Source organism: Ursus arctos, unplaced genomic scaffold (genome assembly GCF_023065955.2).
Source record: "Ursus arctos isolate Adak ecotype North America unplaced genomic scaffold, UrsArc2.0 scaffold_5, whole genome shotgun sequence".
Classification (NCBI taxonomy): Eukaryota; Metazoa; Chordata; class Mammalia; order Carnivora; family Ursidae; genus Ursus; species Ursus arctos.
In genome coordinates this window covers 12572298-12578297 of record NW_026623067.1, presented here as the reverse complement: position 1 = coordinate 12578297, position 6000 = coordinate 12572298, and the positions used below count along the sequence as shown (strand labels likewise).

General features: G+C 38.4%; 1 pseudogene; it reads left to right on the top strand.

Moving 5' to 3' along the window:
- The first annotated feature begins 590 nt into the window (after positions 1 to 590).
- Positions 591 to 1539, top strand: LOC113261936 (vomeronasal type-1 receptor 1-like; annotated as a pseudogene).
- Positions 1540 to 6000: the final 4461 nt, after the last annotated feature.

The window sequence follows — 6000 nt, the reverse complement described above, 5'->3', positions numbered from 1 at the left end:
GTACATTGGAAGGGTCTTGGAGCTGGGAAGGTGTAGCAGGTTCAGAAAGCCATTTAAAGAGCGAGATGGTCATGTGCAACTCTGGGGATGGAGTGTTCTCCTGGTGATTGACTATATCAATAATGTGTGTCATGTACAGGAGAAACTGAATAATATGCATTAAAATACATAATAATTTTCTATTATTCATGACAGAAGTTGGAAATTCGTTCAAATATTTGAGGTGAAGTTCAGAACATACACATAGAACATAAATGGAATCTGTATACATCTGACGTATTGTTTTTAATAAACAAAAAAAATCTTCTTTAGATTCTTATTTCCTAGAATTGCGGTTAGGTGTTCATAAAAAAGCATGCTTTATCTCATCCCATATATTCCTGTGCAGTGACATCAATAATCCTTGATATTTACCTCTAGAACTAATTCTTACTTTCCTGAATGTTGTTACAGAGCATCTGCACAACCTCCTGCTGAGGATGATCTTACCTCATGGAGTCTCCATATGATCCCATTTTTTCCATCAGGTTTACAAACCATTTTGGGTTCCTTTTGAATCTGAGCAAGAGTGTATCAAAGTAAAGAGGGCAATGAATGTGATGGTTTCAGGTGATACTATTTTGGGAGTTTTCGTTCTCTCTCAAATTGGGATTGGTTTTATTGGAAACACATTGCTACTGGTGTTACTCATCAACACCTTCTTAGTCCAGCTACCTACAAAGAAGCCTATAGATTTGATATTTATCCATTTGATTTTAGGGAATGTCATGACAATTGTTTTCAGTGGGATTCCAGAAGTAAAGAATGCCTTTGGAGTAAGAAATTTTCTAGACGACATTGGTTGTAAGGCAGTGCTCTACATCCACCGAGTCATCCGGGGTCTTTCCGTCTGCACCACGTCTCTCCTGAGTATTTTCAGGGCATCATTATTACTCCCAGCAACTCGAGGTGGGCATGGCTCAAGCCCAAAATCTCTACATACATTTTTCCTGCCTTCTGTTCTTTCTGGATCATCAACATGCTGATCTACATCCGTGTCATCATGAGTACATGGGCCCCCTACAACACCGCTGATGTTGGATCAGTGTATTCTCTCACATACTGTATTGGGAAGGATCCTGATTACATTCAGTCAGTTGTCTTTCGAGGGTCCGTGGTGTTACGAGATTCCCTGTATGTCTTCCTCATGGTCTGGAGCAGTGCGTACATGGTAAAGTTTCTTTTCACACATCGCAGGACAGTCCAGCATCTCCACAGGACCAGCCTCAGCCCAAGACCCTCTCCTGAAACCAAGGCCACCCACACAATCCTGGCACTGGTGAGCTGCTTTGCTTTCTTTTACTGGAGTAACAGCTTCCTTACCATTTATGTAAGTTATAAACGTAATGTAATTGGCTGGAGAACATCACTATAATTCTATCCCAAGGTTATCCAGCAATCTGTCCTTTGGTACTGATCAAAACTCAAACAATTTTTTTGAAGTGTGCCTTTGCAAAGATGAGAAAATCCTCTCAACACAAAATTTCTCTCAATGCATGATGCCTCACACTTTTCTGACCCAAAGGGCCTCAATTAGAATTTTCCACCCTTAATTTAGGGAAGGTCAAATTGTGAAAGAGTGTTAAGAATTGTCCCTTTGGACATCTCTCAAACCATCCAGCTTCCTGAACGTAGGAGATAAATGGCTAGTCTTGTGGAATAAAACATGTTTGAGAGCATTACACCTAGATGGGACAATCTTTGTATTATAATGATTCTCAAAAATGCATTTTGATTTTTTTGCATTACCCTATTTTTAAGAGAGAAATCCTATTGTGACATATTTATTCATTCAGTTACAGTAACTACACTTGCTAAATTATGCTAGATAGATCTTCCCTTAGATCAAAAGACTTAGTATCTGCACTATTCCATACTTTACACCTTGGTGTCCATACATGAGTTTACCATATGTTTCCAATTATACCTGGTGTAACCAATAACAGTGATATGTGTAAATATAATCATGTTTTCCTCATCTTATGAATAACACCCCAGTCCCCAAAAAACTATCCTCATATACTTTACGAATCCCCACTTACTTCCTCTATGCACACCTTTCAATGTTTTTGCATCACTGGAGGTATTTCTTCATTAGTTTTGTTTTCTGAAGGCATGTTTATTGTGTCAATAGCAAAATAAGTTTTCCTTGTAGATTTCTACTTTTAGAAAGAAATATGGAGCCATTCCATTCTGTCATATTACGCTGTATCAGAAATCCTCAAAAATTCTGCTAGACAAGAGCTAAAATTTTCAATAAAATATTTTAAAATATTTTCCCCTTATAACTATGCTCAAACAAGTATAAGGGAGCAAACATCACACTGAAAGTGAAGCTGTCCTCAGAACATGAGTGACTCTTACAGCACAGACCACTGTGCTTCACAGCTTCTCAGAAGAGGGAAGACTGGGAATTGGAGCCAGAGTACAGAGACTGACTGATGAGTTTAGAATAAAAAAATTCAGCTACATAAAAACAAGGAAGGCATGAAATCACTCAAATTGAAAACAATTACTATATGCAAATACTAATTTTTAAAAGATAATGTGAGTATTTCTAAACTGTCAGACAAAAATTGGGACTTGTGATGGAGAGGATACTACAGTTATGATAAAGTTTAAAACAACTGAGAAGAAAGGGTGCCCTAAAATTTTGGACCCTTAAGAGGTTAACTTCAATATAAGAAGACAAATTAGAAACAGAAGGCAGCATGTCCATGATTTTAGTGGGGGATTCACACACATTTATTTCAGTAATTAATACCCTTATAGGGAAAAATTGTGCACTTAAAACACATACCATGGATCAATGCAAATCAAAACCATAATGAGATACTTTACACCCACTAGATTGGCTAAAATAAAAAAGACTGATGATTACAAGGGTGGAGCGGATGTGGGGAAATTGGAACCCTCTTACACAATTGGTGAGCTCGTAAAATGGTGCAGCCACTTTGGAAAAGAGTTCAGAAGTTTCTCAATAAGTTAAACATAGAATTAACTTCTACAGCCCAGCAATTCCACTCCCAAAGAACTGAAAAGAGTTCTCCAAACAAGCAGGTGTATGTGAATATTCACAGCAGTGTTATTCATAATATAAAAACATGGGAACAACTGAAATGTCCTCCTACCAGTGAGTGAATGAAAAGCTGTGGTATATTCATAGCATGGAATCATATTCAGGAATAAAAAGAAAAGGAGGACTGATACAGTCATGAACCATGAAAATATGCTAAATGGAAGAAGTGAAAAATTTTTTAATATTTATTTATTTATTTTTAAAGATTTTATTTATTTATTTGACAGAGACAGCCAGCGAGAGAGGGAACACAGGCAGGGGGAGTGGTAGAGGAAGAAACAGGTTCCTAGCGGAGGAGCCTGATGTGGGGCTCAATCCCAGAATGCTGGGATCATGCCCTGAGCCGAAGGCAGATGCTTAACGACTGCGCCACCCAGGCCCCCCCCCCTTTTTTTTTAGAGAGAGAGAGAGAATGAATGGTGCAGGGACAGAGGGGGAGAGAGAATATCAAGCAGACTCTGTGCTGAGTGCAGACCCAACATAGGGCTTGATCTCATGACCCTGAAATCATGAACTGAGCCAAAATCAAGACTCAGACACTTTACTGACTGAGCCACCCAGGCACCTCTGGAAGAAGCTAATCTTAAAAGACCACATAATGTATCATTCCTTATATGAAGTGTCCAGAATAGGCAAACCCATAGAGACAGAAAATAGATTAGCAGCTGTCTAGGGCTATGGACAGGAGTGGTTGGGGGAGGGTGGGGTGAAACAGGGAATGCTTCTACTGGGCACAGAGTTTCCTGTAAGGGTGATGAAAACATTCTAGCATAGATTGTGGGGATGGCTGCACACACCTGTAAATATACTAAAAACCACTGAATTGTACACTTTAATTTGGTGTATTATATGGTATGTAAATCTCAGTTCAATAAAGCCATTATTTAAAAAAAGGATACATATCAATGGACAACGTACCTAAAATTGTAATTTAAAGTACATATTAGAAATTATTTTCAACCCTGTGTTAGGGAATATACATTTGTTCACATGTACATTTAGACCATTTAGAAACTTGGAACATTGAGAAAGTTGACCTGAGTGAGGAGTTCATAACGTTTCTAAAGAAAAAGCAGAAGTGTTTCTACACAGATCACATTCTCTGGCTTCTATAAAAATAAGGTAGCAATTTAAAACAAGACAAGAAAAGCTGCAATACTTTAGGAAATTGGAAGTAGTTTTTAACATAACTTACTTGATGAGAAAATGTCAGAGAAATGGTATGTTATGCATTCTTCAATACTGAAAGGCTACATAACTAAATTGAACAATGCAGCTCAAGGGGTAAATGGAGGACAATTTATGATCCTAAAAGCTAGAAAGGAAAAAGTCTAATAGTGTAATAAAATAAGGGTTCAAATTAAAGCAATATAAAAACTAAAATGCAAAAAAGAGTAAATGTGGATAAATAAATTACACAAAAACCAGACACGAATGAAACAAAAAAATTAAGAAAAGGAGAAAGGAGAAAGCCAAGGAATTTACCTTGACAAATATTATAGAGTAAGAGATTTCAAGTTGGAGTTAATAAAAATACATGTAATTCAATAAAGCTGAGCTGAGAAAAAGAATTCCCGTGTGATCACTAATGCAATTGAAACAGTCGTTTAAAAACTACATACATGGGATTTCTACTTCTGGCAATGTTGGAATATGTAATTTAGACAGCCCTTCTGCTGAAAACAACTGCAAAAAATGGATAAATATAAGAAAGCATGCTCTAGGTGAAGGAAATATGAAGGGGCCATGTAGAAAGAGTAGAGTCAGATTGAGGGCCCATATTTTGTGCTGTGTTCATCACGGAGATGTTTCACAGTTACTGCAGAGATTCCATGGAGAGAGAGAGAGACTTTGCAGAGCTTTTAACAGTCTCACAAAAACAGAACCAAAAGCAGAGTCCAGGGCTCACACAGAGTGAGCATGCCTGTTAATAACCCAAGTTTGGCTGGCTGCCCATAGCTGGAAAGATCATTACTCAAGAGACACGTTTTGATTGGAAATGAATTTGACCTTCATTCAGAAAGCCAGCAAACCGCGGAGAAGGCAGATTCTTGTCCAAAAGTCAACTCTGAGGTTTCTGCTATTCCAGGGTTTCTTAAAGTGGTTTAGGGTAAGCAGTAAAGGGAGTGCAGTGGTCTGCAACGTTTCTCGTTATCTCAGTGCTGGTGTTGGGGTGCTCCAGGTTCTGGTTTTTGTTTCCTTGCATGCAGGAATACCTTTTTCCTTCTGCACAGGAGGGCAAGGTCTACAGATGCACAAAGGGAGGTTAGTAAAATAATTTGTATGACCTAAAGAAAGAAAAACATTTTTCTAAAAAAATTACTAGGCTAATCAAAGAGCCTAGGGGGATTCAAACAGACTTGCTGGCTTCTGTGACCTGGGAAAGTTCTGGTCCTTTAGTTCTCAAGACCATTTTTCTATCTGCTACAGATCAAGGGACTAGGTCAGCAACTAAGGAGAATGCTAACCTGAAGCAAGCAAACCCTCAGGACTGACTGGAGTGCTATACAGGTCCCAGGCAACCATCAAACTAGATATAAACCAGTCTTCTCAGGCACTGAGGTCAAGCATTGATTCCTCTCTGTCTAGTAAACAAGATTAACTGAAGTGTCAGAGTTCTTCAGAGAAACAGAACCAATAGGATACACACACACACACACACACACACACACACACACACACGCACAGTCCTATACCTACAATGATAGATTTATTTTAAGGAATTACATCAGATGACTGTGAAAGGTGGCATGTCTGAAATATGTAGGGAAGGATGGGTGTCCTCAAATTCAGGTAAAGTCTGATGTTCCAATCTTGAGTCCAAATTCCATATGGTGCCTACAATCTAGGTAGGATTTCTATGGTAAGGACTTGAGCTAGAA